Raw genomic sequence first — 22199 nt, forward strand, 5'->3', positions numbered from 1 at the left:
ACACATATAAGATGATGTCACTTTGTGGTTTTGATTTTCATTCCCCTAATCATTAGTGATGTTGATCATCTCTTCATGTGCTAATTGGCCATTTATATATATTCTTAGAGAACTGTCTGTTAAGTCCTTTTCCCATTTTTAATTGATTTTTGTCATTGTTGAATTGTAGGCATTCTTTCTCTGTTCTAGATACTAATCCTTTATCAGATACATGATTTGAAATATTTTCTCAATAGTGGTTTTGAGTATATCTCATTTCACAGTTTTCATGGTGGTTACTCTGGGTATTACAATATACTTATATGACTTATTACAGTCAACTGGTACCACATTTTACCACCTTAATCTATGGAAATCTTACTTCTACTTAGGTCTTTTATCTCCCACATTTTTAGATATCATTGTCTTGAATATCAGATTGCCTTTTTTCAGTCATCAAATATGATTTATGGAATTCATGAGTAAAAGGATTGCACATACCTATACTTCTGCTCTTATCCTTGTTTATTCTGTCCTTATGCTCTATGAGTCTTTATTTTATTTTATTTTTCCTTAAAAGAACTTTCTATAACTGATTTTTAAAGTTAGGTTTGCTAGTGACAAACTCTTTTACATTCCCTTTCTATAAGGACGTCTTTATTTCGTCTTAATTTCTGAAGGGTACTTTTGCAGAATATTGAATTTATAGTTGACATTTTTTTCCTTTTTTCCATTTTTTCTTTCATTGTTTGAAAAACATTATGCCACTTTCTTCTGGCCTCCATGGTTTCAAATGGCCAACCTACTGTTATTCAAATTAACGTTCCATAAAAACGCTTGGTATGTATTTCTTTGGGTTTATTCTGTTGGGATTTTCTCAGATCCTTGAATTTGTACATATGAGTATTTTATGAAATTTTGGAAGTGTTCAGTCACTATTTCTTTGAATATTCTTCTAGGCCCATTATCTATCTCCTCTCCTTCTGCTAGTTCAGTAATATAAATGTTGGGTGTCTTGTTACTGTCCTATCAGATCCTAAAGTTCCTGTTTATTTAAAAAATACTCTATCTATACTCTGTTGTTCATATTGGGTGAATTCAGTTGATCTGTCCACAGTCCTTTCTACTCTTCTTTTGAGCCCATCCTCCAAGTTATTTCCTTTTTTTATTATTTCTATTATTGTATTTTTCAATTCTATAATTTCCATTTGCTTATTTTTTTATAACTTGCATTTATTTGGTGAAATTTTCTATATTTCCATGTGTTTTAAAAGAATATGTAATTGATTGCTTAAACAGTTATTTTATAGCTGTTTAAAATCCATGTCAGATAATTCAACCATCTGACTCATCTTAATCTTGACATCAGTTAATTGTCCTTTCTCCTTTGAGTTGTGATTTTGTGTGTGTGTGTGTGTATGACCGTTAGTTTTTTATTATATCCTGGATATTTTGTCTGTTAAGTTAGACAAAGGAAATGTTGGGTCCAGTTAAGTGTTTTATGATAGCAGGCGGTCACTGCTTTAAGTTTGATATGCAGGTCCTCCCCTACATTTTTGGGCCATGGTTCCAATGACAGTTTATCTTCCAATGCCTTTCCCTTGTGGTCCTGGTCTGCTGGCTTTAGCTGGTGTTGCTGAGGTTTATTACCAGTCCCAGCTGCACTGCCTGGGGGTGCTGAATCAGCTTTTGATGGTTATGCCTCTGGACGCCTCTCAGTTAGGAAGAAGGGTCGGAGGTGTGCAGGACAGAGAGGCTCTCTGGGCTGGGCCACTTGTCAGGTGGTAGAGTTTAATAAAGGCAAACTGGTGTAACAACATTTGAAAAAAAGATATAAAAGTGGGAAGGAGATGTACAGAAATATGCCAAAAACAAAATGTGTCTTTCATAGCCTTTTCTACAGATGCCCCTACACATTTCCCATCCATGTTGGAAATAAAGGAAATAGAAAGAGGCTCCCTGTCTGCCTGTACTTTTTTGCCTCTGGAATAGACTTTCTCACCTAAATACCATAAAAGTGAGCATTCAGGCCCTGACCGGTTTGACTCAGTGGCTAGAGCGTTGGCCTGCAGACTGAAAGGTCCCAGGTTCGATTCTGGTCAAGGGCATGTACCTTGGTTGCAGGCACATCCCCAGTAGGAGGTGTGCAGGAGGCAGCTGGCCGATGTTTCTCTCTCATCGATGTTTCTGACTCTCTATCCCTCTCCCTTCCTCTCTTTAAAAAATCAATAAAATATTTTTTTTTAAAAAGTGAGCATTCGGGCTCTCTATTGCAGCAGACATTTTATTGTGATGGCACCGGCAAGGGAAAGGAGTGCACAATTTACTTCTCCTGAATCTCGTGCCGAATGTGAACCATCGGGGAACCAAAGAAACTGTTACAGCAAATTGCACGTTGGGATCACTCCACAGTTTAGAGCGAACCTTGCCACCTGAAACATGGTTCCCTCACTGGGTCTTCGAAAGGCGCAGTGAGGAACGTAGGTATGAACAATACAAGGTAGTTGAACTACAGATGCTAGCCATTTAGAGTTTTCTCCACCAGTTGCCATTCAAGATATTTTCTGAAAGTGAATTCTTCTATCTTTATTCTTCGAAAAGGAGTGAATAAGAGATTTATAATAGATGAAAATACACTTCTGAATAGTGGGTATATGTATATTAGATGATGCATCTTCAGTGGTTCAGCACTTATATGCAAGCTTATAAGTGTAGTGGTTATGAATTTATAACAATAAATTACATTTGACTTTTCATATCTTTCTATTGCTGGACTTTAGTCAAGATGTTTTAGTGTTGTCCCTCAGAGGTACAGTCTTCAGGGAATATGAAGTCAACCATATCTGTTCAATGTACTTATTAGGTGGGTGAGTCAGACTAAAGAATTTTCTATCTTGGAAGACACTAAAGCATAGTTTATGATCTGCTCAAAACATAACATCTTTTTTAAAACCCTGATTATTGCAGATAATGGCATTATTGACATTGCAAAATTTTGTAATTAAAAAAATAGATTTAGTACAGTACTTTAAACTGCTCTGCCTCTTGTTTTCCATTATGAAATGGCTTTAAGGTGGCTGTTTCTATTCAGACTAAAAGCAAATGCAGCCAGCCTTGGTGACCAAGAGCTCAATTTTGTCATTTTATTATCATAATTATTGGCAAGAAGAAGAGATTGTATATTGATTTAGAGGCAAATTTACATTTTTATTATTATTATTATTCTGCTCCTGAACAAGTTGACACAAAATAAAGTATGCATAATTTTAAAAAATGTTAAATAGATCAATTTCAGAACATTTAACTGGGGCTTTGGGATTTCAGATTATTCACTTAATTATAGGTGTAATTCTCAGCAGCTATGGAGAATTATTTATAACTAGAGGCCCGGTGCACAAAATTCATGCACGGGAGTGTGTGTCCCTCGGCCCAGCCTGCACCCTCTCCAATCTGGGACCCCTTGAGGGATGTCCAACTGCCCTCTCACAATCCACTACTGCTGGCTCCCAACTGTTCACCTGCCTGCCTTCCTGATTGCCCCTAACTGCTTCTGCCTGCCAGCCTGATCACCCCCTAACTGCTCCCCTGCCAGCCTGATTGTTGCCTAACTGCTCCCCGCCAGCCTGTTTGCCCCTAACTGCCCTCCCCTGCAGGCCTGGTCACCCCTAACTGCCCTCCCCTGCAGGCCTGGTCACCCCTAACTGCCCTCCCCTGCAGGCCTGGTCCCCCCCAACTGCTCTCCCCTGCAGGCCTGGGTCCCCCCCCAACTGCCCTCCTCTGCAGGCTTGATCACCCCCAACTTCCCTCCTCTGCCAGCCTGGTCACCCCTAACTGCCCTCCCCTGCTGGCCATCTTGTGATGGCCATCTTGTGTCCACATGGGGGCAGCCATCTTTGACCACATGGGGGCAGCCATCTTGTGTGTTGGAGTGATGGCCAATCTGCATATTACTCTTTGATTAGATAGGATAGAGGCCTGGTGCATGGGTGGGGGCCAGCTGGTTTGCCCTGAAGGGTATCCTGGATCAGGGTGGGGGTTCCCTTGGGGTGTGAGGTGGCCTGGGCGAGGGGCCTGTGGTGGTTTGCAGGCTGGCCACGCCCCCCAGCGACCCAAGTGGAGGCCCTGGTATCTGGGATTTATTTATCTTCTATAATTGAAACTTTGTAGCCTTGAGCGGAGCCAAGCCTCCTGCTTGCTCCATGGCTGCCACCATTTTTGTTGGGATTTGTTTATCTTCTATAATTGAAACTTTGTAGCCTTGAGTAGAGGCCTAGGTCAGCCAGGGTGTGTAGGAAACTTGGCTTTCTCCATTACCAGGGAAACCCAAGCCTCCTGCTCGCTCTGTGGCCGCAGCCATCTTGGTTGGGTTAGTTTGCATACTCGCTCCTGATTGGCTGGTGGGCATGGCTTGTGGGTGTAACAGAGGTACGGTTGATTTGCATATTACTCTTTTATTAGATAGGATGGTCATGAAGTACGAGATAAGTTTTAAATGCTGTGGAATTTGCTTAAAGTAGTTTAATTTGAGAGGAAAATATTTTTCTCTAATCTATGTGACTCACTTTATCCTTAAGCTCCTTGAGAGCAAGAACCTTACCTTCTCCATCTTTCTGTTGGTACCACAAAACCAACAACCACCCCTATTTATGTATAATGACTGGGCTTTAATTTTATCTGCAATATAGTAAGTATAGTAATTACCTCATGTCTATTAGACATTATAACTTTGGATTATCCAATTTCAGGCCAGTATGTCTTCAACACTTGTCAGTGATTACATTCAAAGTAATTAAAATTCATATAATATTTTATCATTTAAAAGTTTAGTACATTTTACCATAACAATACCAGGATGTGAAGTTCCATGAAGGAATTTGTTTTCTACCCTAACCCCAGCACCTAAAACAGTGTTCTAGCACATAGTAACTATTCAATATCTGTTGATGTATCAATACATTTTTTAAAACACTGTGGAAAAAATAGTCAGTAGGCTTCCTTTGTGGTATGGTATGAAGACCCCCAGATTTAGTATAAAGAAATCTAAATTAGTGTCCCCTCTGTTACTAATTTGCTGTGTGATATCAGGTATGCCACCTAATCTCTCTGTCTTTCTTATTTATGAAATGAAGAAATTAGATTTGATGAGTGATAAATTCCAGCCCATGTTTAAAAGTGCATAAGTCACTGATTCATGATTAGTAGTATTCATTTGGGAAGCAGACAACTGGAAATAAAGTTACAGTTTGTGGCCATGACACCCGTGTTTGCCAGCTGGCACATCAGGGCTTGGAACTAAGACTTTGGTCTCTGGCTACTGAAAATTTGGCTCTAACAATTAAACTAATTACCAACTTCATTCTTTTAAGGCTTTTCTAAACTTTGGCATGGCAAGTTGATTTTTAAGAATAAAGAAAGCTAAATCTGATGCAGAAGAGAAAGATGTAATGATAAAAATAACTAGAATTAAATCCTGGCTCTAAAATTTTCTGAGAGCTTGGCCAAGTAATTTAATCTCTCCATGGCTCAATTTTAGCATCTGTAAATAAGGATAGTGATAATATCTAAATGAAGTGATTTATTTAAAGTTCCTGGGACATGATAAGCTTTGACAGCCTTACAGCCAGGCTAATGTAAAGTAATTAAATGAGTGAAAAATGTGTTCATGAAAATAAATCTGTGTATTTGGCTTGAGGCACTGAAAGGTGAAACAGTATGTGAGCGCATGGCTGAGGACGTCTGTATTGTGGCACCTACACCTCCCAACATTAATAATTTAGGCGGTTTCTTAACATCTCTACATCTAGGTCTGTTCAGCTGCAAAGTCGTGATAATAATAGCAATCAATGTAATGTGCGTAGAACAATGCCTGGCATATTGTAAGCCCTCAATAAATGGAGCTATTCTTATTATGTTCCGGTAAGTTTTTCCAGGCGGGAAATTAAAAGAGATGTGGAAAGACTATAAGTCCACTGAATAAAGAAAAAACAATGGGAATTCAGCAAGCCTAAAAGATAATAGTCTAGTGGATTGTTGTTGTTGTGTTTTGTGGGTGTTTTTTTAACTATTTGCAAACATATTAAACTTTGATATTTAAGGGGAAAAAACTGTGTAAATGCAGGATGTTGAGAGATCCCACTTAAGTCACTGACAATAAATATCCAATTTAATATAAAATTATACAATATCCAATTTTAAAATCTTGGGTGATGTACCTTCCCTTTTTATTTTCTTAATCCTCACCTGACGATATGTTTTTATTGATTTTTTAGAGAAACAGAGAGAGAGACATCAATGTGAGAAAGAAACATCAATTGGTTGCCTTCTGCATGCATCCCGGCCAGGATCGAACTTGCAACCTGGATATGTGCCCTGACCAGAAAGCAAACCCATAACCTTTTGGTGTACGGAATGACTCTCCAAGGAACTGAGCCACCTGGCCAGGCAGAACCTTCCTTTTAACTGAGAAACGTGCCCAAGGGAAAAGATCTTTAGTCTTCTGTCACATGGATAAAAGATACTGCTAAGCAATGCTCTAAAAGTTGTAAATAGATTATTATTCTTTTGCTGTCACAGCTATGACATCACAATGAGTCGTTGCACACCTGCTGTTCACCAGGAGCCCCAAAGCAAATGGTCTGTGGAGAAGTGAGTTTGTGTTTGGGACAGTTCCTTATAATTTCAGCACGGAGAGTTCTTTAGCCAAACTGAAGCTGCAGAGCTGTCACAGATGGACTGAGATATAAAGGAGAGGATGGAAAAGAAAGAACACAGGTCAAATAAACAAAGGCAATTAAATGGAGGCTAAGTTCCCAACTAGCACTGTACATTTTAAGGTGCTTTGTTTTTAGTAAGCCTTAAAGAGACATGAAATAAACATATATTGCATGATTTTGAAGCCTTTTTCAGTTGATTGGAAAATTTCTTGGTTATATCTGAGCGCAAATTACCTCATTTTTAAAAAATCGTGCAGTTGTTCAGAAATAGGTATAACCCATTCTTCCAACAGGATTAGAGTAGAAGGGACTTCTTAGCAGAAAGTAATGGAAAGTGTCCTCCCATAAAATTATTTGTTACACAGTAAGTTTGTTTAAACTTGGCAAGTAAGTGCTTCTTTAAAATATAAATCTCTCTCAAAGTGTGAGGTATCTCCTTTATTCACACCTTAAGAGTAAATTGTTTTTATTGCTAACTTTTCTCTCTTTCCCAACTGAGGATTTGACCTTGAAGGCAGTAGAGTCTGAAATGGAAGATTTAAATTAAATTATTAAATTTAAATTAAATTAAAAACAGAGGGACTTCTGAGGTCGGTTGGTTCAATAAAGGAGCTTTGGTCAGATGTGCAAGAAGCTATTTGGGAAAGAAGGAGAAGACATTAGGACATGTGAGGAGAACAGTCTAGATTAATTTAGTTTGCAGTTATATTAGGATTTTCAGTCCATTTCCCATATCCTACATCCAGTGCTTAAACTATAAGTTAATGCTTGCAGCACTTGCTAGAGTGTGTGCCAGTTCATTGCAACAGGGTGAATGTTAATGTCCCATAACTGGCAGGGCCCAGGGCATAATGAAAACGCAGGTCACTCGTTCCAAAGGCAGGGCAGAAGGTTTGTTAAATGTTCTAAAATACAAGACTGTTTCTTCTGCCATTTCTCTCTCAACTTATCATAATGTTTACATTTACTATTTAATGTAGTTCTAAGCATATGAAAAAAAAAAGTTTAAATTGTTAGCATGAGTTTTACTATTCATCTTTATATTGTACACTAGTGGCCTGGTGCACAAAATTCATGCACATTAAAAGGGGATTAATTAGAGGAAATAATTTAATATTGCTATTTGCCCTTTCTCTATAATAGAAGTGTCAGAGATGAAAGAAAATTAGTAAAATGTATATGAAAACCTTCCTCCTGTCAGAGTCTGGGGTGCACCATGGGACCCAGTGTCAAGTCCCTGCCCACCCACATGCACCTCAAAAATCACATGAGACCCAGACCCGGCCAGTCCCCGCCCCCATTGGGCTAGATCCAGACTTGGCCAATCCCACCCTTGTCAAGCCCCACCAGGCAGGGGACATAGCCTCAGGTCCCCTGGCCTGGTGCCAGGATGGGGGGCGTGGCCTGAGGTCCCCCAGCCCAGACCAGGATGGGGGGCATGTCTTGAGGTCCCTGGTTAAGCCCCACCAAGTGGGGGACATGGCCTGAGATCCCCTGTCAAGCCCCGCTGGGTGGGGGGCATGGCCTGAGGTCCCCCGTCAAGCCTCGCCAGGCAGGGGGGCGCAGACTCAGGTCCCCTGGCCCGGCACTGGGAGGGGGGCACAGCCTCAGGTCCCCCGTCAAGCCTCGCCAGGCAGGGGGGCACAGACTCAGGTCCCCTGGCCCGGCACCAGGAGGGGGGCACAGCCTCAGGTCCCCCTTCAAGCCCCGCTGGGCTGGGGACTTGGCCTGAGTTCCCCCGACCCAGCACTGGGGGTGCACCTTGAGGTCCCCCGTCAAGCCCCCCTGGGTGGGGAGCATGGCCTGAGGTCCCCTGTCAAGCCCTGCCAGGCAGGGGGGCACAACCTCAGGTCCCCTGGCCTAGTGCCGGGGTGGGGGGCCCAGCCTGAAGTCCCCTGTCAAGTCCCACCTGGTGGGGGCTGTGGCCTGAGGTCCCCCAGCCTGGTGCTGGGGCAGGGGGTGCATCCTGAGTTTCCCCGACCCAGCACTGGGGGTGCACCTTGAGGTCCCCTATCAAGTCCCACTGGGTGGGGGCTATGGCCTGAGGTCCCCTGTCAAGCCCAGCCAGGCAGGGGGGCGCAGCCTCAGGTACCCTGGCCTGGTGCCTGGGCAGGGGGCATGGCCTGAGGTCCCCCATCCAGCCCTGCTGGGTGGGGGGTACGGTCTAAGGTTCCCCCGACCTGGTGCCGGGGTGGGGGGGGGCACGGCCTGAAGTCCACTGTCAAGCCCCACCTGGTGAGGGACGTGGCCTGAGGTCCCCCAGCCTGGTGCTGGGGCAGGGGGAGCAATCTGAGGTCCCCTAGCCCAGCACCAGGACAGGAAGCGCACCTTGAGGTCCCCCGTCAAGCCTCAGGTCCCCTGGCCTGGTGCTGGGGTGGGGGATGTGGCCTGAAGTCCTCTGTCAAGCCCTATGGGGGTGGGGGAGGGCGTAGCCTCAGGTCCCTGCTGATTGCTTGTTAAGGCTCCTTATGGAAACTTGGCTTCAGCTGTGGGTGCAGCCATCTTTGTGACGGAGTGATGATCAATTAGCATATTCCCTCTTTATTAGATAGGATTGTATATGAAAGAATATTTAAGTTATTTGCAAAATCGCCAAAATTACGCAATTTATATTTAATAGATCATACATATGTATACCATTCTTACCAGAACAGTGGAAACACTGCATAAAACTTTACTGTTTTATTTCACTTCTTGATATGTGTACATTCTACCAACCCTCTCTCTCATTGGCTCACTGATGAGTAGGGAAGGGTTGAACAAAAGGAACTATGGGTTGCACTTTCTCTCTTTGCCATCATTTTCAGCAAAACCGGGCTAATACAAGTGAAAAATAAATAAATAAAAGATATATACATGTAGGAACAGAAAAAAAATTCCTTCTTCCCTCCTAGGTTCTTTGGCTGGTCTAATAATTAATTTGACATAGCATAAGTTAACAGAAAAAAAAACAAATTTAATTTCTTAGGGAATGGAGCCCCATAAAAAAAACTAGACTTAAAAAAGTGACTAAAGCAGGAAGCATTTATACCTTTTAGACAAGGAAACAATAAATTTGTGACAAACTAACAAGACAAAGGTGTTTGGTGAAGAAGTAACAAGGTTTGCTTATACAGCCTCTTCGCCCTAAATTTCCTCTCTCTGGTGATGAGGATGGTTCATGTTGGTACACCGAGGGTACCTTTCCCAGGGGAAATTACCTTATGCTTTCAGAGAAACAAAGGGGAGGGTCAGAGTGTTCTTCTTACACAAGCTGTTTCTCAAGTACTTTTAATTCAAAATAATCAGTATACCAAAGTGGTGTATTTTGGGGTGGCATATTCGGCTCCCCTTTATAGGGTCCCTTGGTCATCTGTGTTTCTTAGCACCGTTACCTTCTTGTGAAGTTCTCAGCAAATTCTGGTTGGAACAGACAACATGGCCCCTGGGAACTGTCAGCTTCCCCACTTACTTAGTCATGGACATAAATACTTGACCTCATTCTCATATTGAATCTCACTGAACTCCCAGAAATCCTGGGTCCACCAGAATTCTCCGTCATGCACACTACATGCAGATGAGGTAGCAAGGGGTGGCTGAGGACATGCATGATGTGCAGATATCCCCTGCTCATCCACATGCTCCACTATCCTGTTGGACTCAATCCACAAAACACTGGTTAAAGATAAATACTAAAGCACAGGGCCATTCTCAGCATGAGGCTCTGTGCAGCTGCCCAGTTTGCACACCCGTGCATCCTGCGTTGCCTTGATGTTTCTTATATACAAATAAGGGATCAATTAGCTAAGTGGTTTGCAGAGGAAGTGGAATGGGCTAGTCTTTTTTTTATGTGATCTGACACTGTCTCAGACATATGGAAAATCACAAAATAAATGAAGACCTCTGAAATTCATTCTCGCTCCAAAATCTGCAGGTGTGAAAGGATCAGGAAGCAGATAATTTAACTTTGCCTTCAAACAATCATTACCTTATGGGCTATAACATTTGAATAAAAATTGTAAGATAGCCGAAACCGGTTTGGCTCAGTGGATAGAGCGTCGGCCTGCGGACTGAGGGGTCCCGGGTTCGATTCCGGTCAGGGGCACGTACATTGGTTGCGGGCACATCCCCAGTGGGAGGTGTGCAGGAGGCAGCTGATCAATGTTTCTCTCTCATCGATGTTTCTAGCTCTCTATCCCTCTCCCTTCCTCTCTGTAAAATATCAATAAAATATATTTAAAAAAAATAAAAAATAAAAATTGTAAGATAAAACATATTTTAAATGATGCTGCTTATTCAGTATAAGAGGTAATTGGAAAACTTGAGAGAGATTATTTGAGATGGAAGATAGCTATACTACGAGTTAGAAGGCCTAGGTTAGTTCTGGCTTTGCTATTGACTAATTGTGGCCTCAGACAAGCAATTTTATCACTCTAGTCCTCATTAACCTAGCTCTAAAACAGGTTTCAAACTTAGGTGGCTTCTAGTTTAAAAGTTGTTTAATTGAAGAGGCTTTTTATAAATCAAGAGATCCATTTTAAAGATATAGTTGTAGACTTTGAGGTATTATTTCCAGAATGTCCAGAGCTCTTGAAATGTGGTTCCTCCACTATATACTCAGACCTATGTTTTGAACAATCATCTTGCCCATTTTCTGCATCTTCTTTACCCCAAAGTACTATTAATTATTGCTAAAAATCCAGAGAGATTTGAGAAAAGTTGAATGACTTTTTAGATCTATGCAATTCAGTCCTTTTGATTTTTTTCTTTAGATCCTGTAGCTTGTATACAAATCAGAATTTACCTTACTATCTAAAAGCTTGATTTTATGATTTATTGAATACTATTACTAATATTTTTATCAGGGGATTATTTTCTATATTTAAAAAGAACAAAATAAAATCATTTAAAAAAGAGCTACCAAAATGTAAAGTATGATTTTTATTATGTCTGTCAGAAATTTTATTTTTTTTTCCACAGAAAGATAGACTCAATCTTAAAATATAGTCAATAGAGAAATAAAATTTGAAGCAGGAAACAGAAGGGAATTAATATATGTTGAGTTCTTATTATGGACCAGGTACTGTATTTACATTTATTATTTTGTTTAACCCCTACATAATCATCTCTGATAGGAGAAAATAATATTACCAGTCACCTATGCTAAGCCAGAAAGTCTTCCAGGAGCTTTTGTTGCAAACTCCAGCCCAGACTTCTCTCCCACATCCCAGTACTGTATAATTCATCCACCCGTAGGACAAGCCTATTTGGCAACGTCATCTCAAAATCCGTACGGCCAAACCAAGCACATCCTCTCTCCCCTAAAGCCTCCTTTAGCCACAGACTTTTTCATCCAAGTGATGGTGGTGCACTCTATAGCTGCTTAGGCTGCAACCTTGGAGTCATCTTGCCTCCCTCTCTTCTAACCCTCTCCACCCAGTCCATCAGGAGATCCTTTTGACTCTTGCTTCAGAATAAGGCCAGCGTGGATCTGACACTACTCACTAGCTCTACCTGAGTCTGAGCCAACATTTTCTCTCTCCAAGATGATGAGCTTTCCACTTGTCTCTTTCCTGGGTCCCTATGGTCTGTTCCCAACCGGCAGCCAGGATGAACCTGTTGAAATATAAACCATGGAAAGTCTGAGCTCATACTCCTGTAATGATCCGCATCTTACTCTTAAAATAAAAGCTAAAAGCCTTGAGATACCCTTGTTCTATCCCTCACTCCACCTCTCTACAGCACCCTCTACTGTCCTGCCATATCTTCTAATCCCAGCCCCCCTTCCTCTCTTCATTCTATCCTTACTGACTTCCTTGCAATTCCCAGAACAACTGAATACACTCCCAAATTAAGGCCTTAACCTTGGTGATTTCCTCTGCCTGGAAAACCCTTCTCTTGCACATCACTGACTCTCCCACATCTTTCAAGTTTTTGGTCATGTTTCACTTTCATAGTGAGGTTCCCTTAACATCCCATATCCTCCAATCCATGAACTTCTGCTCCCTCTTAACTTTTTCTTTCTTACAACTGTGGCATGTTTTACCTTCTAAAATACTCTATACTTTATTCTATCACCATGTTTATTATTTCTTTTCTGTCTACTCATCTTCACCAACATGAAATGTTCATTGATTCTTCCAAGTACCTAGCAGAGTCTTGACAAGTAATAGATACTCAGTAAATCTTTGTGGATGGTGGAATGAATGAATGTGTAAGTGAATGAAAAAATGAATAAATGCTTTTATTTATTCCTCATCATAACTTGACCCAGGTTGGTTTCATTGCCTCCCTTTACAAATAAGAAAATTGAAAGTCAAAGAGGATAGCTGGGTAACTTTCACAAGTCAGAAGCCTCATCAGAGGCAGAGCTGAGATTAAGTGACCTCTGTAATCTGGACCTTTTCCACTTTCTCTCACTGTGGAATGCACTCTTCGGAATATAGGAATTCCATAAAATGCAGTGCACTTATCCTTTCTATCCCCCTCTCTCTGTACTCTCAGCCAATGTTTTTTAAATGAACCTCTTAAGATACTCTGACTAAAGTGACTGGTTTATAGACTAACTCATATGAAATGAATGATAGGAGGTGTATTAGTTGGGACAGTGGCTGAAGAGTCATAGAAACAAAACAGCTTGAGTTGAGTTACCTTAAGCCAAAGTTTTAACATAAAAACAAATAATTTTAAAAATCTGCCATAAGGATATGAGCTCATAGAAGCCAAGAGGAAAAAAAGAAATAAGAGCAGGAATCAGATGAGTTTAGAGAGTTGTAGCTCCATCTTCTACATGTCTCTTTCACTCTCCTTTCTCCATGGTTCCCTCTCCCTATAAGGAGCAAGATGACCAAGCTCCAACCATAACTCTTTGACCTGAATGAGACTGTGGTCTCCTAGTTTCAAATTTTAAGCCCGCTGTGGGTGAAGGACCTCTCCTGGTCCAATCAACAATTACCAGGGACACCTTTGAAGGTTGGGACATGCTGAGTGCTGGGTGGAGCCTAGAGAAAGGGGCTGAGCAGACATCCCAAAAGGAGCTGGCTCTAGAAGAACCCCGTGGAATAGTGGAAAGCACACTTTTAAATCAAACAGCTTAAGTTCAGACTTCCAGGCTTTGGTTCCCTTATTCTTTCTCAGGTTTAGGGACTAAATATTAGTTACTTGGTGATAGGAAATAGCAGGAAGAAAAAAATAAAAGAGGGACTCTTGGGGTAAGGGAAAGGAAAAAAAAATACCAGGAAATAAGGATTTTGACATTCTAATCTCAATTCTGTCACCAAGGGGCAAGTACCTTGGGCAAGTCAATTCTCTGGTCTGATTGGCCCTACTGATTTTGAGATGATAGTGCCAATTTCCTCATCTTTATAATGAGGAGCCTAGGCAAGAATCAGTAAGTTTCCCAACCTATTGATCAGGAGAATGAACTGGGGAGCATTTTCAAAATGCAGATTGCCCTGACTCTACCCATAAATACTCTCATTTAATAGCTCTTGTGTGAAATTCTATAATTCATATTTTTTTAGCAGCCTTCCAGGCAGTTATGATTATCAATCATTTTGGGAACCACTAGCTATATGACATTTAAAATACCACCCAGTGTTTAAGATACTTCTTTGTATTATCTAACTTAGGAAATACTCCAATTGTAATAAAATTGATTTTTTTCACTTTGGTAAGCATTACCTGAGTATATGCTTTCCATTGATTTTTAGAGAGAGTGGAAGGGAGGGAAGGGGAGATAGACATCGATGTGAGAGAGACATATCTATTGGCTGCCTCCCTCATACATCCCTATGGGGCCGGGGATCAAACCTGCAATCTAGGCAGGCACATGCCCTTGACTTGGAATTCAACCCAATAACCTTCTGTGATAGAGCTGACACTCTATCCACTTAGCCACCCTGGCCAGGGCTAAAATTGACTTCTTAGTGTATATCTGGGATCTGGGATTCTTTTCCAGAACTTGCATATTCTTTCCATTTTGTTTATACAGTCAATAAAGAGCAATGTCTAGCACAAAATATATTCTTAGTAAATACTTATGAAGAAATAAATGTCAGTTCTGTGTGTTTAACAATAATCAATTTTCCATTATCTTCTTGAGTTACCCATTCCCCATATTTGTATGGGGAAAATTCCTTTCAGAGTGTGTCTGGTTTAGTGGTATAAGGAGAATATTTAATGTAATAATTATATTTAAACCATGAAAATCATACTTATACCTGATAGCCTTTGATAATGCAATCTCATTTTATCCTTTGTAACCTGAATAAATGAGACATATGTGAAAATATAATATTCCCAGCATGTTTTAAGTGTTATGAAAGTACATACTATTGTGATTGTTGTTCTTACAATTTATCACCCACAGCATTGTAATACTTAACCTGTCAACTCTGCCAGTCTCAAATATTGCTCAAACAAGTTCTGCAGAGAATTGTATAAGCCCTCAACTTTTTGAATGTTTGGTGTTCTTTTTAGAAACAAATACACTGTATGAGTTTCTAAAGGGATTGAACTTCAAGGCAGAGATGGGATGGCTGTCTGCCTTTGTTATTAGCACAGTAAGATCGAGCTAGCCCCGTCACTTGGTCTGGCCTCTCATTCCTCTTCTGTAAGAGAATTTCTACATTCTTTTTTTTAAGATATATTTTTATAGATTTCAGAGAGGAAGGAAGAGGGAGAGATAGACACATCAATGATGAGGAGAATCATTGATTGACTGCCTCCTGCACACCCCCTACTGGGGATCGAGTCCACAACCCTGGCCTGTGCCCTTGACTGGAATCAAACCCAGGACCCTTCAGTCCGCAAGCCAATGCTTTATCCACTGAGTCAAACCGGCCCGGGCCAAGCACTGTCATTCTTATAAACAACTTAGAAGGTTAAAAAATTATTCACACCATTCAGGATTCTCAATTCTGAACATCATTACATCTCCACTTAATCCTTAGGTTTACTATTTTCTTATTCTTTTCTGACAGTATTTTAATATGCTAGGTAGGGCCACAAAAGTATATTGCTTAAATGAAAAGAGAAGCAGAAGTCTGTTAATTCCGTCCCTTTCAACACCAGATCATTTTTGTGTGTGACAACGTCCTCTTCTTTGTGACCTTTTCGGAAGGATAGTCACAGTTCACATAAAATAGGTGATGTGAGGATATGTACCTCTGCGTACGTTTGGGCCCAAGCAGAAGTCCCATTTTAGCACTTTCTTGAGAAGGCATCATTAATCACGAGGGGGATGGTGTGGCGTAGGCAACAGCAAGCCCCTAGTGGTGCACTTGGGAAAATTATGCCATGTTTGTTGCCTTCCTGTGATGTCAGATGAACTACACTGAAAAGAACAATATTTTTTACCTCCCTTGTTAGTCACAGCTGCTGTGTTGAAGTGTTGCTACAACAATGCACAGGAAGTAAATACAGTCGTGTGTGTAATATGTCTTATAAAATCAGTGATTGATGCTTGCATTTTATTGCTTTTTAAAGAAGATATAATTGTTCATAGTAGAAAAGTGGATTGTAGAATATCAAAGCTATTTATTTCAGTGACATTTTTATGGTTGGTTTTGTTTTCTGAAAAGTATGAAAGTACAAAGTGTTTTCATCATGCAAGACCACGGCCATGTAACTTTTCTAGGAAACCCCCTCCTCATATCATTGAATTGGAGCCTGCCAGAGGAGTTCTTATGAGATCTTCTTAAGTATCGTTTTGCTTCAAGCTAGTTATTGTATCTAATTATTGCATTTTGTTGTTTCAGAAGAGTTGCGCATCACATGCCCTGAGTGATAACGGACTAAAAACTGCAAAGTTTGGATCTGTTCCTGTCTTAGAAGCCAGAAAAATGGAGAATTGATACTCAAAGGTAAAGTGTCTTTTTTCCTTTATATATCATATCCCTACAGCTTTCTCTTCGACCATCCTACAGGAAACAATTTCTTTTTATTTTGATGGCATGGCATATTTGAATATAAATATTTATGGATTGTAATTCCAGACACATTAACAGGCAGCTGAACTTAAAGACTGTGATTTTTAACTTCCTAGTTGTCTATGTGGATTCTGAATGAGATGTGTTTTACATGTTTCACCTTCATTCTTATTGTTAATCTAGAGTGGCAGATCAGGCAAATGCCATTTGCATGACTGTGGACCAAACTGCTGTACTTTAGGTTAAGCATGGAATTATGAAAACAGGTGGCAATAGTGTCAGCTTTTATTTTTTCTTAGAGTGTTGTACAAATGTTAATTTATCAGCCCAGACATGCTCAGTGTGATCTACATGTGCTAAGAAGGGCAGGGGAAACACAGAGACGATATTAGGACCTCCACTCCCTTTATTTCATTATGTAGCTTTGGAAACGATTAAAAGAAGGGTCTTAATGAAGTATGAATCAGGAATACTACGTGTGTGGAGTCGGCTACAGGGGATTGCTATTGCTGAGTACTTCTGTAAACTAGCATCTTTGTTTAGGTGCTTGTGTGAGAGAATGACATGAATAGTTCCCCCGTGGATCCAGATTTAGAGAGCAGAGAGTGAGTCAGGAAGGAAAAACCAAAAGAAGGGAGGGTGAACGAGTCCACTGCTGTGGACCAGGGGAACTTGATTATTCTGGAAGCCCTAAGACCATAGAGATACCTTGCAGAATTTCTGCCTCAAGGATGTGCAGCGAGTTTATCCACTGACCTTTCCCCTTGTTATAATCCTTACATCACAATAACAAACAAACCTGTCAATTGCTCCCGGGGCATTGACAGCACCACCTTCTGGGGTATGCTGGTACCACATGAGGTAGAAAGCAGAAAGAGTTGTCGCTGGAGGCAGACACTGAAAAGTCCAGAGAACCCAGTGGCACAGAGTGGTATGTCTGCGAATGTGGCTGAGGTTAGAGGTGGGCCAAGGCGGGGTGATCCAGGGAGCCAGAGGCATCTGCCATAGTTCCTTCTACTTCTTTTCAAAGCATACAATAAATCACTATTCCTCCTCCTCAATGAACTATCTCCAGGAAGAAAATGTTTTGTCTTTTAAAGATGTTAATAGTGACTTCCAAATGTCATAGAACCAGAGTGAGCTCTGTTTCAAAACTAACTTATTCATCGATTAATTTCCCATTTCAGAACGAGAAGTACATCATGGTCCACATGTACATTTGAGACATTATATAATAAGATTTGAAGTATGACCAAAACATTGGAATTACAGATAATGTAATAACATTGTACCTATACTTATTATTTCCTGTATATTGTTTTATATATAAAAGGTATTTGTGGACACACAAATATATAATTATTCTCTTTCCTATCTGGAAACAACCAGTTAGCAATGTCATTATTTGTGTGAAATGAGTGACTTAAATTTGCATGTCAGAACATAATGTGGCAGGGATGGTCAGCCAGCAAAATGGATTTAACACAGTAAAGTAATTCAGGGTTTGTTTGTTATTGTGATGTAAGGATTATAATAAGGATTGACATAGATTAAAATAAAGTCAGGTAAAGCCTTCCATTGTGTTGTGACCTGGAAGATCATCTGTTTAGAGGAGGAATGTAATTGATGTACTCTGTAAGGAGCATCTATTAAAACAAACCAGTAACAAAGATTTAAAATTAAAGAATGTACATTAGCCTACAAATTTCTCATGAAGAAATGAAAGTGGAGGAGAGGGGAGGAAAAAGGGCAGCAGAAAGAGGCGGGGAAGGGAAACCAAGGTAGTGGCAGCTGGCAAGGCAGAAATGCCAAAGAGGAGACAGAATCAAACTATGGGTGAAGAGAATGGCTGACAGTAGAGAGCATGTCTTAGAACAAATCACATCCTGAGCACAGAATGCAAACCCAGCGCACAGTCCCAGTCACTTTCCTGAGTTATCAAAGAAAGAGTAAATGACTATGCCTTCTTACCTCAACAAGGCGATCACCTCTAGGGTCTCATTCAGCTCGGAAGTCTTGCTAAATAAAAGCTTGGTCATGTCTGCTTTTTTGCTCAGAAAATATTCTCTGATTTTATCAATTCGCCATTGTCCAAACTTCTTCACAAACATTTAAAACCTGCCACTCTGTTTCCTGACTTATTTCTAATGAATTCACTTACCAGTGGTCTGGACCACTGTCTTGTATTAAGGCTTCCAAGTGATTTCAATGTATTTTGGTTCTCAAACACGAATTGGTCTGGGATGAGGCTCAGGCATTTGTATTTCTAACGAGTTCCTAAGTAATGCTGGTGCAGAGACCTTACTTTGGGAACCACTAAATAAAACAAATGATCCATGCCCTAACCAGTTTGGCTCAGTGGATAGAGCGTTGGCCTGCAGACTGAAGGGTCCCAGGTTCGATTATGGTCAAGGGCATATACCTTGGTTGCTGGCTCATCCCCAGTAGGGGGTATGCAGGAGGCAGCTGATAGATGTTTCTCTCTCATTGATGTTTCTAACTCTCTATCCCTCTCCCTTCCTTTCTGTAAAAATCAATAAAATATATATTTTTTTAAAAAAACACAAAACCAATGATCCAGGTTGGCATTACAAGTTCTACATTGCAGTTGCAGTCAAGACTGCTGGCAATACGAGGGCTTGTTTGCCAACTTCCCCATGTGGGAGGTGTGTGAAGGTCAGGATCTGTCTTCTGGTCAGATACTGACTTAATATCATAAAATTTTCAATAGCCTTTTGATGCATTTTATGCCCTGCTATGTTATATACTTTAGGTTTATCAATATGTGTTGGATGGTTGGAAGGTGGGGGGCGGGGTGGAGGGAAGAGAGGAGGGAGAACAGGAAGACGGACAGGTTTGGAAACCAAGGATTGGTTTCGGTAAGAAACGTAACTTCTTACAAAGAAACTGCTCTGGCATATGTCATTAGGGAAAAACTAATTTCCTTCGCATGAAAACCTCCCTATTGTATAAGACCATACATACTCAATATATAAGACACTTTATTAGGTGGAATAGCTCTGTGATTCAGAGCCTGAATGTCTGGTTATCAATAGCATTGTGCTCTCTAATAAGCAGAGTCGTTCATAAAGGAATTTCTGCTATTTGATTGAGTACAACAAGGGAAATGTCATTTATATCAAGACAAATTGTACATTTTACTTTATAAAAGAGCCACTGGGTATGTGAAAGCAGAAAATCACTTCTATTTAATAAATTCCTTTGCAAATGTCTCTTCCTTGAGTTTAAATTTTGCAGCTGCAGCATAATTTGAATGTTTGTTCACATTTAGGACAATTGAGCTTTCTGGTTTTTGCTTTCTTGCATTCAAATGTGTTCACGTATCAACATTGCACATTTTCTCTCTGCATCTTTTTATCTCCATACATCATCCGGTGATTGGCTTGGTAAATTTATCTCACTTTTCGTGCTAAAATAACTATTCCTGCTGTCTGTTTTCTGCCTACTCTTTGATTTATTCCAGAAAGTGGGCTCAATGCTTACTTTTTAGAGCTCAGTGTGAAATTTGTTCTGTGTGTTTCTAAACCAAGTCCCCACATTTTTTTTCCCTGTGATGTGTTCTGTTGTAGCATCAGCTTCAAAATGCACCCTGGAAAAAGCTTATTGCAGCTATGTATTAGCATAAATAATAACAATATATGACAACATGAATCTTAAAAATTTATTTTTAAAAATTATTTTGTAATTTATTTTAATAGTAGGACATTAAAATTTTCATGTCATGTTATGGCATTCCTAATGTTAAGCTTAAAGGAAAAAATCTCACTTCCAACATTGTTATTACTTTCTTATATGTCCTTGGCTGATTCCTTAGTCCTCAGTTACCTCCATTATAAAAAGAAGGATTTAGGATAAATGTCCCTGGGGATTCATTCTACCACCTTATCTTGCAATCTCAGGATGCATACATAAAGCACTACTTAAAATTATGCACAAAAGTATGTGTGTGTCAGTCAATCAACTAATGCCACATATTTGACAATAAAGTTGAAAGAACAGGGTTTTGAATACAAAAAGATCTGAGTTTAACATTTAACTTTCACCTATTAACAGCATGAGCTTGGAGAATTTACTAAACTGCTCTATGTGACTTAGTATTTTTATCTGTAAAATGGGGGCAGTGTTAGTGTTAATAGCAATGTTGCTTTAAAGACTAGGGATAAATCTTAAAAATAGTTAATATACATGCTTATATGCTGAACATATTTAGTTCTAAAGACCTGCACAGCCCCCTAAGCTGACCAGAGCCCAAGACATGGTTTTAGAAGGTGATAGAGATTACATTTCTATTCTCCAATATCATTCTACAAGGCTAAGAAATTTTTATTTTAGACTCTAAAAAAGGAACACAGTTTAGAAAATGTATCCCAAATTTAGTCATTGAAGATTTACTAAACTAATGGAAAAATTCAGCATATTTGTTCATCTATACAGGATATTTGACTCTCTACATTGCCACTGATTACACATAGCAAGCAAGGCCCTTTTTTAAAAAAGAATGACTCTTTGAGTGTCAAAGCATAAAGTTTGCCAATTGTATTCTGTCTTCTGACTTGTTATCTAGACACAGTTTGGGCAGAAAGTAAAATATAGATTCTTTAAGACAAAGGGTTAGTCTGAATAAATGTCCCTATACTCTTTATCTGATTTTAGTATGTTCAAATGTATCCCTTTATTTCTTGTCCTCTAAAAGCCTGTTTTTATAGCCAATTTGCCTGATGCAGCTTTATGCCCACAGGCAAATGAAATCAAATTTTGGTCAATAGATGTTTCATTTGCTATAGGATTCATTCAAATAATGAATTTTTCTGCTATTCTTATTTGTCTTTGAAGTTGAATTGTCACTTTGTTGTTGGTTAACCCCAGTACTTTCTCAGCAGAAATTCAGAGCTGCCTACTTAACAGGAATAGATCAAAAAAGTTTAGGGGTATATTTCATCAATGTTAGCAGAGGTTTTAATCCTGTTGGTTTTTTTTCTATTTTAATATTCTATAGATCTTCTGCAAGTGTATGTGTTTTGAGGTACAGCTTACTGTTTTACTTTTATTTAAGTCAAATAATTTAGGAGCTAAGAACGCTGGTGCTGTTTGAGTATCATGACTGTTTCAGACATCTGTAAGACAACTAAAATCGACTTGTGGAGTGTTGTGTTTATTTGTCATGTCTCAGAAACATATCAGTGTCAAAATGAAAATCATACTGATGAGTTTGTTTCAAGCCCTAAGGACACACACACACACACACACACACACACACATAAAGTGCATGATGGTGTTGAAATTGTTTACGTAGACAGTTCAGTCCTTCACAGTAGCATAGTTATTTCTACATAGACTAATTCTAACTGAAATTGTCTCTTAAAGAAATGTATTTTTTGTTGTATGATAGAATAACTCTTTTATAAAACAGCATATAATGGAGTTTATTATAACTCACATTTTTTGAGTAGTTGTTGACATTGTAAGAATACCCAAGGACAATTTACTAGGTAGTAAAAGGTGCAGCTTGATGAAAATTGGAGAACAAGAAAAGGAGGGAAGACATGTTGGCTGAGATTATTTCATTCTTGCTATA

The 22199-nt window shown here is 39.8% G+C and overlaps 1 protein-coding gene across 6 annotated transcripts in view; it reads left to right on the forward strand.

The window, feature by feature from the left end:
- Window positions 1-22199, forward strand: part of DLGAP1 (DLG associated protein 1) — a gene marked incomplete at its 5' end in the record, with an annotated part of 693962 nt that overhangs the window by 229574 nt on the left and 442189 nt on the right. For 5 of the 6 annotated variants that reach the window (XM_080685502.1, XM_080685519.1, XM_080685518.1 and 2 more), the window contains one exon: window positions 16433-16537. The remainder of the gene's footprint in view (window positions 1-16432; window positions 16538-22199) is intronic. The other variant, XM_080685517.1, reaches the window with a different exon arrangement.

The sequence above is a fragment of the Plecotus auritus genome, assembly GCF_963455305.1.
Source record: "Plecotus auritus genome assembly, chromosome: 8".
Classification (NCBI taxonomy): domain Eukaryota; kingdom Metazoa; phylum Chordata; class Mammalia; order Chiroptera; family Vespertilionidae; genus Plecotus; species Plecotus auritus.